Genomic DNA, 20988 nt, shown 5'->3' with positions numbered 1-20988 from the left:
TTTAGACTATCTGCAAAAGCATCTACTTTATTAAGAAAAACAATCATAACTTAGTTTGTCGATCACCATATAGCAATTTGGTCAATGTTGATTTCATTACTGTTAAAATAGGTCTAAAGAATTATTATCGCTGCCTAGAGTGAGAACAGAAAAGAAATAAAATATATAAGTTAAAGCTAAAACTAGCAATATGTAAAATGTAGTTTTAATGATTATTTTAAGTACTTAAAAGTAGTTTTTCATTTAAACCTGCCGAAAGAAATCTCAACTTTAACACTTAGACTGTCGATTATTTAACGCAGCTAATTTGACACTCTTGTGTCAGATGTGACGTTCTGATTATTATGATGTGAAGGTATTATTAACGCTAAGCTAAACTTGCTTGATATTGCTCATATTTATTTATAAATTGTAAAGTTCGTTGGGCCTCTCTTGAGTTCGGAGGTATCGGCTTTGAGTTCAGAACTGGTTGTTGCTTCATACTTTTATATAGGTGTATTTTCCATAAACATTAAGTCCTGTAGAAATTGTGAGTTGTTTCCCTTGCATCGATCTTAGCATTCAATATAAATTAATTCTGATTCTAGAGAAAACAATGATAAAGTAGGCGATAAAACAATATACATAAGATTCTATTATATCGTTTTAGAAGCAAAATATTATACTTTTCATATTTATACCAGTCTCAAATCACAGTATAGACAAGGTTTTTAATATAAATTAACGCTGATACTAGAAAAAATACATTAGGCAGCGATCATACACTATATATAATATTACATCATTTCGGCTACAAAGTAACACATTTTACTTAACTACCCTGCATATTCATACCTAAATGCATGCCAGAGTATGATATTTGTCCTTACAAACCACTCGTCATAAAGCCTCTAAGTATAGCGAGTGTAAACCAGAAGGCTGGTCGGGTCTTCTCTTTGACAAAGAAAATGTTTTGTTAAGCGAGGGTACGCACCTAATTGTTTAACATACATAGGTATCAACTGGAAGATAAGGGCCACTTGTTGAAATTTTGAAGCAAATTATGTAATCAACTTTATTTTTAAGCCAATGTCACATCGCACACGCAAAAGAAATATAATTCATAATTTATAATTGTATAATTTAAACAGTTTGATGTCTTATGTTAGCCACTTATGTAAAATAATCATTGTAATACAGCAGTATGATTGATACAAGCAACATAAATTTGTATTTTATAGCGAATTGTATAGAAGTGATAAAAAAAACATTTTGCCAAAGTCGACATCATTTTCTTTTGCACTCATTTTTACCCTCATTACAGATTTCGATTAAATACATAAAATTATGTGTTTATAACTTCCTATGTAAAAATTTTTTATCACTGTTATTCATCCGATCGACATTTTCTTTTAATGCAAATATTAGAAATGAAAATTCAAAGGTCAAAACAACTCTTTTATGCACAACCTTAATGTTCATCTTGCTGAAAAATACAATTGTATAGTGTGTATGCAATGGCAAGTACCTGTCAAAGTTTACATGCCGACATTTTCAATGTTGGTAACATTGCCATCTGCAGCTACATTGCTTGCAGGGTCAATTTCATTCTTTTCAATATATGCTTGAGTAAAAAAAATCGTTCTGGTGTATTGAAATGTAAGAATGATTTATTTTTTCTTAAACCATTGATTGAAAATTGCAAAAGGTCCTTTTTTCGCAGATTTCATAAAATATATAAAAATGCAAATATACTTCCTTAAACTTAGACTTAACTTATCGCTCTTTTCAAACTTAGGTATCATACAAATAATCGATGGACAAAAGACTGTACAAATGATGTCATGGAAAATACTGGTTTAGCGGTACGGAAAGAGTTAAAGAATATCATATTCAGGACCAGTAAACTATAGTGTATAATAATGCAAACCCTATACCCCTACCCTGGTGAGGAGATTCCGAAGCAGCCTTTCGTTAGAAAGTCGCGAAGTACTTCAAAGGCAGGACATTTGTATTTCTGCTCTCAAGAAAATGAATGGAACCTTTTCTCAAAACAAAATTAATCAAAACAATGACATACATGTGTCAATTATAAATCAATTAAACTTGTATGGTGATGTATATACTTACACATCTAAAATAATATAGTTATTTTAGAATAAAAAATGCATTGAACAAGTACTTAGCTGCTGAAGATAGAAACAAGTTCGCCATAAACTATTTATGTTTTACTTTGCCCTATAATCTGAAGTGCTCTACACACATGTTGACTGGATGTAGCTAAGATTAATGACCGCTACAGAAATGAAAATTAGAAGTATTTACCTGCAGAATGAACTACCTGTGGATTGCTAGGCAAAGAATCATCGTCTGTCAAAGTCACCTTTTTGCTGTTCTTTTCTTTGACATTTCCTGTAAGATAGAGGAACAGGTGATTGCACTATTACAATTTTGTAGTTAAAATATGAGGTTTGGTCGTATTTACCTGCATGAAGAACTGTCTGCGAATTGCAAGGCGAAGTAGCATCGTCTTCTAGTAACACGTTCACGGTGTCCCTCTCTTTGACCTTTTCTGTCTGTTTATTTCCTGCAAGATAGGTGTACGTTACACACTGGTGATTGCAATTTTGCAATTTAGTAATAGATAGGGTATACCAAAGCCGCTGCATCATAGAGCTATTTCGTTCTTATAAGACTCATCGGTGATGCTAGGAGTCACAAAGATGGAATTCTAAGTATATCTTATCTACCGTTGACCTGTTATATCAAGTCAAAACCTGTAACTATGCATCTCTTAAAAGAGATTAATCAATTTGCCAAACAATGTGTTTTAAATTCATTCTACTTTGTACACACATTAAAATGGTATTAACGGTTTGCAAAATTCTAGACCCCTAGTTTTTTGCCAAAATCATGGCTAAGGGAAATATTTGCATACCACGATGTGACAAAATAGTAATCTATTTATCAATCTTAATGCAAAATTGTTGCTAAATATTTTTAAATGTACTCAACTGTTCGCACATTAGAAAGTGCTAGTAAAGGAGCTCATCATAACAAATAAATAACTTGTTCAAACTTGCCAAAAAGAAAGAAAAAACAGGTTCAAACATGTTTGAGGTGATCCAGGATACCCTTTAGTATATATATATAAAATAACAGCTCCTGATCATAAGAGGATTAAATGTTTCTACTTTTCTATTCGAGAAAATTCGCTCTTTTAACGTCAGTTTGGGCAGTTCTTAGAAAAAATGTCCCAATATGAGCGATGATCTCACAATAGTGGCCACCTGGATAAAAGGTAATATTATCTCATAACACGTACTATCATATTTATGTATTGTAACGGGACAATGTAGAGTAAATGTAAATACTTAACTTTGATTTATTTTAAAGATGAAAGAAACACATACACACATACACATGTGATTGCTCCTTTAAAGTTTGGTAACATATACAGTACGCCAAATACTAAAATACGCAACATCATATTATTTGTTTTTCGACGACTCATCGGTGATGCTAGGGGCCAAAAAGTTGGAAATTCATATTCTAAACTACTGTTGAAACAGAAGGGGCATGTGCGTAAAACTCATGAAAAGAGATTCAGGAAAACGACAAATATACCTACCATCGCTACTTTTCTGCCTTGTACGCTTTTTATTCCTCTTCTTTTTCTTTGTGACGTCAGACTTTTCGTCTGAAATATTAAAACGGACAATTTCAAATTAACTATATCACTGTAATGGATTCAAAGATGATTGCTTTAAGCCAGAATTGTCTATTTTTCGGGACAAAACATTTTGTTTGTATTATGATATCTTATTTTCTGCATTTGAGGGTAACTGTTTTCTTCCATAATCATATGATATCGGTACTTATATACATATGTTTTGTTTCATTAATGAAATTTCCAAACTGTATTTTCACTTTGTAGCTTCTTCTCATTTCATAAAGAAATTCAAAACATTTATATGCAAAAATATCTTACCTTGACCTGGTTCTCTTGATTCTAGATTGTTGAAGTCTATAGCGTGTAATTCTTTAATGAAATCTTCCCAAATGTTATCCGAATATTTTTCAGGAGTCTCTAAATATTGGTACAATATGTATATTGCATGAATCACCAATATACAACGTCAATATTAATTAACATTAATATATAGTTTTCTGATAGATGCATATATGAAATAATATGTATCTGGTTATATGAACTTTAGGCATTTAATAAACCTGAAAATATCTGATGACTTCTATGATTAAAATTTGAAATGAACATTTACTAGTAAACTCAAAATAATTAGAAGTTATTATGTCAAGAGAAAGTTTTAATTTTCGACGATATGGCATTGAATGCTACATATTACTATTACAAATAGTATATTATTTTCCTGTAGTCTCAATAACAGATGTTTTATTATTTTTTTATTTTTTAGCTTTCGATATGTTTTCTTTAATCTCTTCTTTAAACGATATAATATATAACAAACGTTTTAAGTTAACTTTTCTCAAATTAAAATAAAATAAGACTTTTTCATGCCCATGGGTGAATTTGCCAAATGTATGAAATCACGAGGGTGGAAATGCCAAATCCTACACCCTTTAGCATGGAAGAGTACTTTTCCCTCATTCTTACTAACAGATTAATTTCAGACACAATAAGACTGCGTTTGCCCTGGCTACCATTTTGAAAATATCAGTTTTTCCCCTGAGCTTTTTATGCGAAAACGAATATATCAGCTAAATTTAGCATACATCATATTTGCAAACAGATTTTGTCCAGAAAAAATAATCACATCTTTCATACGTATACGGTAAATATATGGTAAATGGTTTTAATTTCATCACGTCGCCTTTTCCGCATTGCGGCATCGAGACTTTCAAAATGTGTTACGTCACGTCATTGTGATGTCACGTCAAGTGAAATGGGGTGTAAGATAGACATTTCTCTCATTTCCCTGTGTGTAATATAGAGCTATTCAGGATAAGAAAAGGGTGTAGGAAATTTGGAACTCTCCGATGCCGCAAGGCGGAAAAGGCAACGTGAAAAAACTAAAACTGTTTACCATATATTTACCATACACGCTAGAAATAAGTGAATAATTTTGCAGCGCAAACATTGTTTGCAAATATGGAATATGTTACATCTTGATGGGTAATTCCTTTTCGTCTAAAAAACTCAGGAGAAAATAAATATTTTCAAAATAGTGGCCAGTCCTATGGTATCTGAGATTATTCTGGTGGTTGGAATGAAAGAAAAAATCTCTTTCAGAGCCAAGGGTGTAGGAAAGCGAAATTCCACCTGAGTTTTTTTCAAATTCTGTCAAACCCGAGGGTGGAATTTCCCTATCCTACACCTCTGTGCATGAAAGAGAGTTATATTCTTTCACACCTTTCTTACCCTGGACAGCTCTATCTCAGACACAGGGACATGAGAGAAAAACATATATGTTATCATAATCTTTCACTGAAAGAGTTCCATGCATTATTTTATAAGATATATCATATCATATACATTTGTTGTACGTCAAAGCACCAATGTAGAAAAAAAGTATAAAGTACCTCCTTTGAAATGCTTGTCCAACAGGTCTCGTCGCTTTAATGTCACTAGAGCTGTATAAACGACATGTTGGTATTTATTCGTGTGACGTCCAATGGTATCGAGCCATTTTGATATGACCAGTTGGTGAAGATGTTGTCCAGTTTCTTGGATAACTTTTACCTGCGATTCAGTGAATCCGATATGCGAGGCAAACTCGGCGAAATTTCCCCCGAGTTCTTCTGTTACATCCGACAGCCATCTGTTTGCCTTCGAACCTTCAAATAATTGTGTAGATGATATTCTAAATTACAGTAGCATGCATGTTGTTGTTGTTTGTTCTAATTTGATCAAAATAAGGAACAGCTTGTGTATAACATATTTCCTTTTAGATTCAAAATAAAAAGGCGTCAGCTGGCGTGATCAGAAACTTCTGGTAAATAAATTATACGGTAAAATTCACCTGCCATATTACTAGTAAAATCCCAATCAATCCAAGCAGGCGCAATTAGTGGAGAAAATATCGTACGGGGACATCAAATTACATGAATCGACCCCCCAAAAAATCTCCTTTCCAAGAATGAGATGAGCAACATAAGGTCCAACAATAAACTGGCGACGATGCTAGTTTCATAAACTTATATTATTATTAAAAAGAACCAGCTGTACAAGGTTCATCAGCATAATGCTATTTTTGGATAAATTATCTTTATATTTATACATACAAAGTGTCTAACTGTGACCATCTCTGAAATCTCCGCGTTCCGTTTTTGATATAAATATATATTCTCTGCATTTCTTTAATATGTGATGCTAGAACCAAAGGCTCATTTACATCATTTCGATGTCTTTAATAGAGAATTAATAAAACATGCTACAACGTAACGTACACAACGATAATGTTTGAAGTCTGGTTTTGCTACCCGATAGGATGCAAAAAACAGGCATCTGGCTATCGATTGATTATATTTTGTATATCTGAAACCAATCAAATAACTAACTGCGATCCTTTATGAAAAACTGCAGGAAGGCAAAGCAGATGTGTATAGCAAGATCAGAGCCTTTGCATTTCGAAGACGTAGTTTGGTATGAAAATGACAAGTTCTATTGCAATTGGTCATGAAAAGACTTATCCATTTTAAGGAAAACAAAATCACTATTGCATCAAATGAAGACAATTACCTGTTAAACTGAACTTGGATCCAAACGCACTTGCCATCCTTGATTTAGATGCCCAGTACCTATCATAAAACAAAAATATACAAATTCAAAAAGGAACTAGTGACATCAAGTTAGCCAGTAGAAACACTTTTCGTTATTTTAAGTCAGCAATAACCCTTTAAAGAAATGAATAGTAGTTTTCTATAACAGGTACATCGCCATTAAGTTAAACTTTATGTTTCTTACAGCAAGATGATATGACCATAAATTCAAGGTCAACGTCAACGGTCAAGGTCATCAATTCCTTCATTTGTTAAGGTTAAATAGTCAAAGATCACGGGGAAACCAGAGTGGAAGAGGAGGGGTATAGTTATGTGAGTGTCGTTTTGTGTAACAGGTGCCTGATACTAGTGAAAGCCCTAAATAACACACTTTCGTTATCGTTACAAAAATCCCATTGTTTTGAAAATGCTCCAGCACATTAATTTGTTTGTTATTTACACTAACCGGCGAGTGTGTATTACGCACACGACTGATGTACACTCAGAGTATCCGAATATAATTTTACATTTTCATTTAACTTTTAAACAGAGACGTATTATTTGTGTTTTCTAGATGTTAAAAAAGAAAAATATTTACCTCTTTATATGCAACGTCGGTCAAAAGCTGTTTTATTTAGAACCCAGGGGCGTTAGTAGCACTATTATTAGGTGGAAATAGGTCGCATGTGCACATGTTATGCCGAGATAATACTCGCATTACGGCGTTTTGCATTATGCACTTAATGACTTTAAGCTTTAAAAATTGTTATTATAATAGTTAATAATAATAGTAATATCCTAATAGTAAATGCCGTTTCGTTTTGTTATCAGATACAGGAACTACATCTTCAACTGATAATCATCATACTACACCCCCCTTCCTCCTTTTCCACCTCAACCCCATTTTCAGAGACTGTATATATCACTGTAGTATTTTTTTTAATTATTTCTTTTATCCCGACCACGCTTGGTTTAAACCTCGCCCTGGTCAAATCAAAACACACACACGCACATGGACACACATATATATATATATTATATACACTAGACTGCTGTCAAGCATTATATATGTAACAAATCAATGCTTTCTTCATCTTTTAATCCATGTTGACGTTTGATCCCTAACTAGCACTTAAAATTGACCGTTGACCTCATTACTGAACTAAAAAATGCACTTTTGGTCTTCATAACATACACAAGTATCACGACTCTACTCCAAATGGTTCTCAGAAAATTATTGTTTGAATCTTTAGCATATTTAACCCTGTGACCTCGAAGTGAGCCATGGTTATTTTAATAAGGAAATTTTACATCACTACATACCAGGTACATACTGGCTCAATATCATGATCTAGTTCATCTAGTTCTTCCGAAGAAGTCGTTCAAAAGAAATAGTTAAGGGACGACGGACGGACGGCGGACACTGTAGTACGGCATAAGCTCACCTGGTCCGGCCCGAAGGGCTAGGTGAGCTAAAAACATGAATCTTAGAACTTTAAAACTAAGATGATCTTGCAGACAAATGTCTCTACACAGCATTCCAAAATTGGCAAAACATCATTGCCTTTCAAGGATAATACACTAGCAAGTTAGCTTAAAGGCATTTTTATATTAAATAAATTGGTTTAAGCTGCCTTTTACAAAGAAGAAATTGTTTAAGCTAATTTCAATATTAATATAGGTCAAATAATTTTGGCATTAAATGGTATGCATTATATGTACACTTCTGTTTATCTCTATCTCACATAAGTCACCTGGTGACCTCAAATTCGGAAAATACATATTTTTCTAAATATTTTCTAGCGAGTGCATGGAAACAATTCATTTAGTTCAAAACGCTCGATACTATTCCTTTTAATGCTATTAACACATGTATACCTCCGTGATGAAAATTAATAATATAAATTAGATGTTTATGTTTTATCATACATCATCTGTTTGTCTATAAAGGATTAATTTACGACTTCAAATAGAACAGGAATACGTATTTCAAAACGGGAAATGGGGCATTTGTTTAAGTTGTAAAAATGGCGCGTTCGGTCGAGGGTTCGGCCGAGGGTTCGGCCGAGGGTTCTGTTTCAGAAAATAAGTACAGTTGTATACTATCATGCATGGGAATAATTCTATTCTTACCGATTCCACAGATAATTACGAGAAAATATGTATTACCAGGATGCGACCGGTACTGAATTTGTTGCTAAAAATAATTGCATGTCCTGTGTCCTTCATAAATTAACTAAAAATATGTCTGTCCCATGCCGATAGTTGTGTTTTCCCATTACAAGGGAACAATCAATTGTAACATTTACAAACATGCTTAAATCTCTGGAAATTATTAAAAACATATTGTTTTCATGTTGATCAACACATTCAATGACTGAAATATTGCTTATAACAGTTTGTCCCTTTAACTATATTTCAAAACAGTATATTCACCGTTATCTATATACTGTCCTTACCTCAGTCTGCCAAGTTATGAGTGTCTGATTTAAGGGTGCAATGTACAAATACTTTATAAACCACATCACGTGAGAGATAACGGGTATTGTATGATACCCTTTATATCTGCATACTATTTTAGTAAAAGGTGGAGATAACATGACCTCTAAGGGATGGTTTAAACCATTCGAATGGCTACCGGAAGTGTACATAGTATAATCTGCATGTCATTTTTAATAAAAGTACAAGTCATATCACGCTGATCATATATTATTGTTAAATATAATTTGTCATGGTCTGAATTATATTAAGAGTCAAAAGCCGAAATATAACCAGGCGGTAGTGTTTAAAATCTAAGGTGGCAGTGTATGAAATCTAAGGTGGCAGCGTATGAAATATTAGGTGGCAGTGTATGAAATCTAAGGTGGCTGTATGAAATCTTAGGTGGCAGTGTATAAAAAATAAGGTGGCACGCATTAACTTCAACCCATCAGAATGGACTTACCATTTATAACCACCCTCTGTTAACTGTTATTTGATATTTTGAACCATATTAGCAGTTGACCATCAATTCAAAAATTAAACAATTTACGCAGAAGACACTGATGTCAAACTCTATCGAAGTCCTTGCTTATGCAAAAATAAACCATTTCCATTAGCGCAGAATAAATATCTTCATTTATCAATAACAACTAATTTAAAATGGAATCTCCTGATCTGAAACAAGACTGACATGGAGTAAGCAGAGAGTGGTCAACGATAAAACTATAAATTCTTTTTAAAACACATCTTTCCACCACTTTTACCATTGATACAATTGAAATAGGACGATAATTACGAAGTAGTGAACGACCCCCTTTCCTGTTAGTTGTGTAACGTTTGCCTGTTTCAATACAAGTGGGAACTGACTATGGGTAATACAAAAATTAGAAAAATATAAAAATTCAGGAGGAAAACTGAGGATTTCTAACCGCTTCTTTAACGAGGATTGATGAGGTTAGAACCAATAGCTTTGAAACAGTTCAGAATTATAATGACATAAATATTATCTTGCCTGGTCAAGAAAACTTTCACCAACGTAACAATTCCCAATTGACGAAGAATTGCGTATACATACTATACCTAATAGAGACGAAGTTCGTTTCTGTGGTTCGTTTCCTAATTGGGATAACTTAAAATTTAAAATTAGCGTACATAAATGTACAGTAGTGCAATGTATGTTTGTGACCCAGACGATAAGAGCTAAAATCACCTGCGATTATAATATCGGCTATCAGGTACAGTAGTGATTGACTAAACAATGGAATGACTTATATGAACCCATGTTTTGCGGAAAAATATATACATTACAGTGTATATTTGTATTTATATTGTAGACATCTCGTCGTTTCTCCTCGAAAAGGCAAAAAGACGACAAAAGTCGAGCGAAAACACAAAAAAGCTACGCGATGAAGTGTAGTGGTAATTTAGGTGTACATTTTCCTAGTGAGTATAGTGTTGATTTAGATGTATACTGTACTAGTGAGTGTAGTTATAATATAGGTGTACACTTTACTAAGGAGAGTAGTGGTAATTTAGGTGTACATTTTACTAGTGAGTATAGTGTTGATTTAGATGTATACTGTACTAGTGAGTGTAGTGGTTATTTAGGTGTACACTCTACAATGGAGTGTACTGGTAATTTAGGTGTACACTTTCCTATGTAGTGAAGTGGTAATTTAGGTGTACACTTTACTATGGAGTGTAGTTGTAATTTAGGTGTACATTTTACTAGTGAGTATAGTGTTGATTTAGATGTATACTTTACTAGTGAGTGTAGTGGTTATTTTGGTGTACACTTTACTAGTGAGTGTATGGGTAATTTAGGTGTACACTTGACTATGAAGTGCAGTGGCTATTTAGGTGTACACTTTACTATGGAGTGTATGGGTAATTTAGGTGTACACTTTACTATGGGGTGTAGTGGTTATCTAGTTATACACTTTACTATAAAGTGTAGTGGCAATTTAGGTGTACACTCTACAATGGAGTGTACTGGTAATTTAGGTGTACACTTTCCTATAGTGTGTAGTGGTAATTTAGGTGTACACTTTACTATGGAGGGTAATGGCAAATTAGGTGTACACTTTCCTATGGATTGAAGTGGTAATTCAGGTGTACAATTTACTATGGAGCGTAGTGGTAATTTAGGTGTACACTTTACTAGTGAGTGTATGGGTATGGAGGTGTACACTTTAATATGGAGTGTAGTGGTTATTTAGGTGTACACTTTACTATGGAGGGTAATGGCAAATTAGGTGTACACTTTCCTATGGAGTGTAATGGTAATTTAGTTGTACACTTGTCTATGTAGTGAAGTGGTAATTTAGGTGTACCCTTTACTATGGAGTGAAGTCATTATTTAGGTGTACACTTTGCTATAGTGTGTATTGGTTATTTAGGTGTACACTTTACTATGGAGTGTAGCGGTAATTTAGGTGTACACTTTACTATAGTGTATAATGGTAATTTAGGTGTACACTTAACTATGGAGGGTAATGGCAAAATAGGTGTACACTTTCCTATGGATTGAAGAGGTAATTTAGGTGTACACTTTATTATAGAGTGTAGTGGTAATTTAGGTGTACACTTTACTAGTGAGTGTAGTGGTTATTTAGGTGTACACTTTACTAGTGAGCGTATGGGTAAATTAGGTGTACACTTGATTTTGGAGTGTATTGGTTATTTAGGTGTACACTTTACTATGGAGTGTAGTGGTAATTTAGGTGTACACTTTACTATAGTGTATAATGGTAATTTAGGTGTACACTTAACTATGGAGGGTAATGGCAAAATAGGTGTACACTTTCCTATGGATTGAAGAGGTAATTTAGGTGTACACTTTATTATAGAGTGTAGTGGTAATTTAGGTGTACACTTTACTAGTGAGTGTATGGGTATGGAGGTGTACACTTTAATATGGGGTGGAGTGGTTTTTTAGTTATACACTTTTTATAAAGTGTAGTGGCAATTTAGGTGTACACTTTACTGTAGAGTGTAATGGTAATTTAGGTGTACACTTTACTATAGTATGTAGTGGTAATTTAAGTGTACACTTTACTTTAGAGGGTAATGGTAATTTAGTTGTACACTAGACTATTGAGTGTAGTGGTAATTTAGGTGTACACTTTAATATGGAGTGTAGTGGTTATTTAGCTATACAATTTACTATTGAGTGTAATGGTAATTTAAGTTATCACTTTACTAGTGAGTGTATGGGTAATTTAGGTGTACACTTGACTATGGAGTGTAGTGGTTATTTAGTTGTACACTTTACTATGGAGTGTAGTGGTTATTTAGTTATACAATTTACTATTGAGTGTAATGGTAATTTAAGTTATAACTTTACTAGTAAGTGTATGGGTAATTTAGGTGTACACCTGACTATGGAGTGTAGTGGTTATTAAGTTGTACACTTTACTATGGAGTGTAGTGGTAATTTAGGTGTACACTTTACAGTGGGGTGTTGTTTATTTATTTATACAATTTACTATGGAGTGTAATGGTAATTTAAGTGTTTCACTTTATTAGTGAGTGTATGGGTAATTTAGGTGTACACTTTAATATGGAGTGAAGTGGTTATTTAGTTGTACACTTAACTTGTGAGTGTATGGGTAATTTAGGTGGACACTTTACTATGTAGTGTAGTGGTTTTTTAGTTATACACTTAACTATAAAGTGTATTGGCTGTTTAGGTGTACACTTTACTATAGAGTATAACGGTAATTTAGGTGTACACTTTACAATGGAGTGTACTGGTTATTTAGGTGTACACTTTCCTATGGAGTGAAGTTGTTATTTAGGTGTACACTTTACTATGGAGTGTAGTGGTAATTTAGTTTTACGCTTTACAATGGAGTGTAATGGTAATTTAGGTGTACACTTTCCTATGGAGTGTAATGCTAATTTAGGTGTACACTTTCCTATGGAGTGTAATGGTAATTCAGGTGTACACTTTACTATGGAGTGTAATAATGATTTAGGTGTACACTTTCCTATAGAGTGAAGTCATAATTCGGGTGTACACTTTACTATAGAGTGTAGTCATAATTTAAGTGTACACTTTCCTATGGATTTTAATGCTAATTTAGCTGTACACTTTCCTTTGGAGTGTAATGGTAATTCAGGTGTACATTTTACTATGGAGTGTATTGGTAATTTAGGTGTACACTTTTCTATAGAGCGAAGTCGTTATTTAGGTGTACTCTTTACTGTAGTGTGTAGTGGTATTTTAGGTGTACACTTTACTATGGAGGGTAATGGCAATTTAGGTGTACACTTTTCTTTGGAGTGAAGTGGTAATTTAGGTGTACACTTTACTAGTGAGTGTAGTGGTTATTTAGGTGTACACTTTACTAGTGAGCGTATGGGTAAATTAGGTGTACACTTGATTTTGGAGTGTATTGGTTATTTAGGTGTACACTTTACTATGGAGTGTAGTGGTAATTTAGTTGTACACTCTCCTATGGAGTGAAGTGGTAATTTAGGTGTACACTTTCCTATATAGTGAAGTTGCTAAGTGTTTAAATTGAATCAGTTGATGATTTTCTATATAGAGCAACAGTGACTTTGGCCTTGACCTTGGAACCCTGAAACACAACAATGTCCAAAGTATACTCATACTTGACCTTTGCATAAAGTTTGACCAAAATTCATGAACGAATGAAGTTGCTAAGTGTTTAAATTGAATCAGTTGTTGATTTTCTATATATAGCAACAATGACCTTGACCTGACCTTGGAACCCTGAAAAACAAGGGTATACCCATATTTGACCTATGTATAATGTTTGACCAAAATCTGTGAAAGAAAAATTTGCTAAGTGTTTGAGTTGAATCAGTTGATGATTTATATATGTAGCAAGTGTGACCTTGACCTTGGATCCCTGAAATACAACGATTTATGAAGTATACTCATACTTACCCTTTGTATAAAGTTTGACCAAAAAATGTTAAAGAATGAAGTTGTTGAGTGTTTACATTGAATCGAGACGGGACGCGACGGGACGGGATGATTTTCTATATATAGCAAATGTGACCTTGGCCTTGACCTTGGATCCCTGAAATACAAAGATGTCCGAAGTATACCCATACTTGACCTTTGTATAAAGTTTGACCAAAATCTGTCAATGAATGAAGTTGCTAAGTGTTTACATTGAATTTGGATGCGACGCGACGTGACGCCGGACGCCGAACCAGGGCAAAAGCTCACTTGTCCTTGGCAGGTGAGCTAAAAATAGATAGAAGGACAGACAGACGTATAATCTGATTACTAAAGATGTGCAGGGGTCCTAACAACAAATTGTGTAATTAAATTGGAGAATCCCCCTGTGGGACCCCACTCCTCCCCCTAGGGAGCCATAGTATTATGAGAGAGACCCTCTGTTAAACGGCATTCAGTCTTCTTAACCAAGTGATGCTCCAGACCATTGGTTTGAAAACATCATCACGCCATACAGAAGGACTTCAAAGGATGTACTGTATCAGGTGATTTGTGCCCTCGCAACAGCCAGGGTTTTTTGAGGACGGGTGTCACCTACAGACGAAAACTATATGTGTTGACGGAAAAAAATACAGTTATACAGTTTGATATCAAAGGTCAAGGTCACTTACTATAAATAGAACATCAGTTTGTGCACTGTATTTCGAATTCTGTTGGACTGATTACACTCAGATTTTATCAAGTCCTGCTTGGGATAACTTTTCAGGTCCAGTGGTCAAAGGTCAATGGGTCGCTATAACTAGAAAATCTGTTTAATGCACTAATGCACAATATCTTGATTTCTCTTGGGCTGATTACACTCTTGACTTTATACAGTGCTTCCTCAAAGAAAGTGCCTGCTTGGGATAACTTTCCAGGCCCCGGGGTTAGGTCTCTATCACTGTTAATTTATGAATAGAAAATCAGTTTATAAAATGCACTGTTTATATTTTGAGTTCTGTTGGGCTGATTATGCTCAAGACTCTGATTCCAGTGCTTTTATAAAAAAAGAACTTGCTTTCATTAGTGTTTGCTACATGTATACCTAACCACAGTTTCTTTTAAATCTTCAATAAAAATAATTATGGAGAATAGTCACGGCTGCATTTAAAAAATATATATAAATCTTATTACCGGTTAGCTTGTAATAATAATAATGCTAATAATAAGTAAGAAACGGAACAATAACATTAAGTCACCTGACTTCGTTCGGAGTGACTTAAAATTAATTATAAGAAACGGAGTAAAACCAATAAGTCCCCCACTTCGTTTGGGGGACTTAATAAGAAACGGACCAAAAACAATATGTCCCCACACTTTGTTTGGGGGACATAATAATATGTTAAACAGCACTAAACTGTCCAAGACAGAAACAGATTTTTCCTACGTTATTTACACTTTGATCTGTATTATTAACTGCAGTGCGTTTCAAACATGTGTAATGAGCTATTAAATATGTGTAAGTGTCACATGCTGGCTATCCATTCGAATAATAGTGCAAATTCGAGCGCAAAATTTGACTTCAATCATTAATATTTCTACCAAAAATATCACCGTTACCTTGGGTCCAGTGACCTTTCGGACACGTGATCTCAGGATAAAGTCATACATGCACATCACCTCGCCCTGATCAATGGCCGGATGTTACATGCGAATATATACAGCCTCCTGTATCCCACGTTCAAAATAATTACTCCTGGTAAGTCTCAATCCTACTTTTAAAAGAAGGCCACAGTAACGGTCAAAATATTAAGGAATGTAGTCTTGTTATGCGAACAAAAGTTACAAATAACATCAGAATTGTCAGTACAAACACAGATGAACTTTCAACCTGACAGTTTGGAGCGTATTGATGTAGTAAATGTATGTAGCTAAAATAAATAATCTGTACAAAGGGGACAATTAGAGGTTTTGTCGTATTTACCTGCAGAAGGAACTATCTGAAGACAGCCAGACAAATGATTTTCGTCTGCCAAAGTCACCTTTTTGCTGTCCTTTTTTATTTCTGTTCATTTCCTGCAAAATAGATGTACGTTACACACACAGGTGGTTGCAGTTTTTTAAATTTAGTAATGGATACAGTCTACCAAAGCCACTGCATCATACAGCGCTGTCGTCCAAGACTCATCAGTGATGCTAGAAATCACAAATTTGGAAATCTAAATAGATCCTAACTACTGCTGATTTGTTATAATATACATAAGTCAAATACTGTAACCACGTATCTCGTTAAGGTGAATAATCAATTTACAACTAATTGTGTATTAAATTCTATTTTGTTCACAAATAATGTAAGGATCATTTTCAAGACACCTTGTCTTTTGCCAAAACCATAACTGAGTGAAATAATTGCATACAAAGATGTGACAACATGGTAAACAACTTATTAACCATAATGCAAAATCGTGGCGTCATATTTTTTCAAAGGAACTCAACTTTTCTGTCGCACCTGAGAAAGTGATAGTTAAGGAGTTCATCATAACAACTAAATTACCTGTTCAAACTTGCTAAAAATAAAGAAGAAACAGTTTCAAAAATTTAGAAACAACCAAACACAACCAACATCACATCTAACAATGGACGAAAATGAAGCTTTCTGTGAACTTCATGAGGAATGTGTGATAGTTTACGGGCAGATAACAGTAAGGTTGCAGTAGCTGAAGGAAAAGAGTTTCCGTGATTCATTTCATGAAAGCAAAAATGTATGAGGTAATCCAGCAAAAATACCCTTTCCTATTTATAAAGCCCTTGATCATAGTATGATAAAATATTTATGTTTTTTCTTTCCGAGAGAATGCCGATTATTTAGTCCATTCACTCTTTTAACGTCAGATTGGGAAGTTCTTTGAAAAAATGTCACAATCTGATTGATGACGTCACAAAAGTGGTCACCTGGACAAAAGGTGAGATAATCTCATAACACGTATTATCATCTTTATGCTACGACTCATCGGTGATGATAGGGTCAAAAAGTTGGAGTGCGTAAAACCCTGAAAAAGAGATTCCGGAAAATGAAAAATGTACCTACCATCGCTACTTTTCCTCCTTGTACGCTTACTATTCTTCTTCTTTTTCTTTGTGACGTCAGGCTTTTTGTCTGAAATATTAAGTCAGAAATGAATATTTCTCGTGGCAATAAATTTTGGTTGTATTACGATATCACATATTCTGCTGTTGAGGAAAAATTGTTTTCTTCTATAATCATATGATATTGTCATTAATATATTTTGTTTTTGGTTTCTTAATTAAATTTCCAAACGGTATCATCATTTTGTAGCTTTTATTGTTTCATAAGGAAATTAAAATCATGCATATGGATATAATATCTTACCTTGACTTGTTTCTCTTGATTCTTAATTGTTGAAGTCTATAGCGTGTAATTCTTTAATGAAATCTTCCCAAATGTCATCCGAATATTTTTTGGGAGTCCCTAAACATATGCGATAATGAATCACTAATATACAACGTCGAGATCAGTAAACATAATCCTATAATTTTCTGTTGGATGCAGATACGATGTTAAAATTATCTGATAATATGAACTTTAGGCATTTAATAAATATTAAAATAACTGATGACACGATGATTAAAATGTGAAATTAACATTAACATTAACAGTAAACTCTTGAAAGTAAGAACATTTTTCCTCCTGAGATTTTAAGATGAAAACGAATCCGTCAGTCATACTCCATATTTGCAAACAAAATTTGTGCGGAAAAAAGTATCACATCTTTCTTCCGTATACGGTAAATATATCGTAAATGATTATGATTTCATCACGTCGCCTTTTCCGCATTGTGGCATCAAAGATTTCAAAATTCGTGACATCACGTCATTGTTGCGACATTGTGATGGCACGTTACGTGAAATGGGTTGTAAGATAGACATTTCTTACACACCTTTCTAACTATGGACAGCTCTATCTTAAACACAGGGAAATGAGAGAAAAACATATTTATTATCGTATTCTTTCACTTAAAGCGTTCCATTCATTATTTATAAGATATATTATATCATATGATTTTATGTATGTCTAAGCACCAATGTAGAAAAAAGTATAAAGTACCTCATTTGAAATGCTTGTCCAACAGGTCTTGTCGCTTTAATGTCACTAGAGCTGTATAAACGACATGTTGGTATTTAGTCGTGTGACGTCCAATGGTATCAAGCCGATTTGATATGACCAGTTGGTGAAGATGTTGTCCAGTTTATTGGATACCTTTTACCTGCGATTCAGTGAATCCGATATGCGAGGCAAACTCGGCGAAATTTCCCCCGAGTTCTTCTGTTAGATCCGACAGCCATCTGTCTGCCTTCGAACCTTCATAAAATTGTGTAGATGATATAATATATTACAGTAGCATGTACGTTGTTTTGTTTTTTTCTAATTTGATCAAAATGAAAGAACAGCTAGTGTACATATTTCATTTTAGATTCAAAATAAAAAGTTGTCGACTGGCGTGATCAAAAAATTCTGGTAAATAAATGATACGGTCAATTTCCCCTGTCATATTACTAGTACAAAACAACCCATCCAAGCCGGCGTCATGACTGGAGAAAATATCGTACGGTGTATAGAAAACCAATACGTCGAAAACGATATCCTTACCACACCATCAGTGTAATGTAGTTGTTGAAGCTTATCAGCCGGTTCTATCTAAACGGTTGAGAGTCCTTAACTTTGACTGTACAAAATTATCCTGTTCGTAACCTAGTTTGCAGTCTACCCGGTCATAATAAGTCAATCGTCCTCGGATTTATCTATGACTGTGCACAGTTCCAGTAATATTTTAAACAGATGTTACAAGTGATCGAGCACGTCTTTGGAAAACGCTCGTACAGTTCCACCTCGTATTATCAGGTAGAGTACTGTTTAAATAATGAATATCAACTTAACTGTTCTTAAAATGACGGCCATAGATTTGTATTTCTATATTTAGCACGTCGGCCATTATTTTATATTGACTAGCATTGATTGCTGAGCTACATATTCCAGGTGAGTCTGAATTAGATGATATATTGGAATGATTGGTCATTGAAATTAACATTATAACATGCCCATCATACCAGCAATGTATATATGTGCGATATGTCAAAAGCTATCTGGAAGTAAGAAAACGTTTAATTTCATATAAGTTTTATTGTTCCAATATCAAGGCTGTGGGTGTGCCCTAATAAATGTGTCAAAATGATGTCATTTCTTAGCCAAACATTAACAATATATTCAACATACAGTTTTTGAAATGGTCATGCCACAGTTTGCATTGTTCTTGATACATGATCATCAAACTATCGCTGTCTTTTTTATTATTTCAAGGGACAATCATTATCCCATTACAAATTTTAAACGCTGACATGAGTCTGAAATACCTTGACTACAGTTTTATCTTGAAGGAAATTACAACAGTAAACATTAGTGAATGGTGAATGTTTCAGGACATTGTAGATAGTCAGTATAGCATTATCACTGTACAGTGTATTTGTAAACTCGATACATATTAAGCGATGCATAGACGCACAAGATATTCACCTAAATTACCACTACACTCCATAGTAAAGTATACACCTAAATTACCAGTACACTCCATAGGAAAATGAACACCTAAATTACCACTTCACTCCATAGGAAAGTGTACACCTACATAACCATTACACTCCATAGCAAAGTGTACACTTAAATTACCACTACACTCCATAGTAAAGTGTGCACCTAAATTACCACTACACTCCAAAGGAAAGTGTACACCTAAATTACCACTACACTCCATAGAAAAGTGTAACCTAAATTACCATTATACTCCATAGAAAAGTGTACACCTAAATTACCATTACACTCCATAGTAAAGTATACATCTAAATAACGACTTCACTCGATAATAAAGTGTACACGTAAATAACGACTTCACTTCATAGTAAAGTGTACACCTAAATTACTCATACACTCACCAGTAACGTGTACACCTAAATTATCACTACACTACATAGTACAGTATACATATAAATTACTATTTCACTCCATAGTAAAGTCTACCCCTAAATAACGACTTCACTCCATAGTAAAGTGTAAACCTAAATTACCATTATTTCCATAGTAAAGTGTACACCTAAATTACCATTACACTCCACAGTAAAGTGTACACCTAAATAGCCACTACACTTTATAGTTAAGTTTATAACTAAAAAAACACTACACTCCATAGTAAAGTGTACACCTAAATTACCCATACACTCACTAGTAAAGTAGACACTTAAATTACCATTACACTCCATAGTAAAGTGTTCACCTAAATTACCACTACACTCCATAGTAAAGTGTATACCTAAATAACCACTACACTCCATAGTCAAGTGTACACCTAAATTACCCATACACTCACTAATAAAGTGTGCACCTAAATAACCACTACACTCACTAGTAAAGTATACATCTAAATTAACACTACAATCACTAGTAAAGTGTACACCTAAATTACCCATACACTCACTAGTAAAGTGTACACCTTAATAACCAATACACTCACTAGTAAAGTATACATCTAAATTAATACTACATTCAATAGTAAAGGGTACACCTAAATTACCACTACACTCCATAGTAAAGTGTTCATCTAAATTACCACTACACTCTATAGTAAAGTGTTCACCTCAATAACCACTACACTCCTTAGTAAAGTGTACACCTAAATTACCCATACATTTACTAGTAATGTGTACACGTAAATTACCAGTACACTCCATAGTAAAGTGTACACATAAATATCAACTACACTCTATAGTAATGTGTACACGTAAATTACCAATTCACACAATAT

The 20988-nt window shown here is 34.0% G+C and overlaps 1 protein-coding gene across 2 annotated transcripts in view; it reads left to right on the top strand.

The window, feature by feature from the left end:
- The window catches only part of LOC110453251, a 90795-nt gene that overhangs the window by 26500 nt on the left and 43307 nt on the right, over nucleotides 1-20988 (top strand). Inside the window, exon 1 of one of the 2 annotated variants that reach the window (XM_021502126.1) lies at nucleotides 19002-19037. The exons of the other annotated variant lie outside the window; for it this stretch is intronic. The gene's annotated coding sequence lies outside the window, so the exon portion shown is untranslated. Of the gene's footprint in view, nucleotides 1-19001; nucleotides 19038-20988 lie in introns of those variants that run through there. 2 annotated transcript variants of the gene reach the window in all.

Source organism: Mizuhopecten yessoensis, unplaced genomic scaffold (genome assembly GCF_002113885.1).
Source record: "Mizuhopecten yessoensis strain PY_sf001 unplaced genomic scaffold, ASM211388v2 scaffold7205, whole genome shotgun sequence".
NCBI lineage: Eukaryota > Metazoa > Mollusca > Bivalvia > Pectinida > Pectinidae > Mizuhopecten > Mizuhopecten yessoensis.
This window is presented reverse-complemented; position numbering and strand designations above follow the sequence as displayed.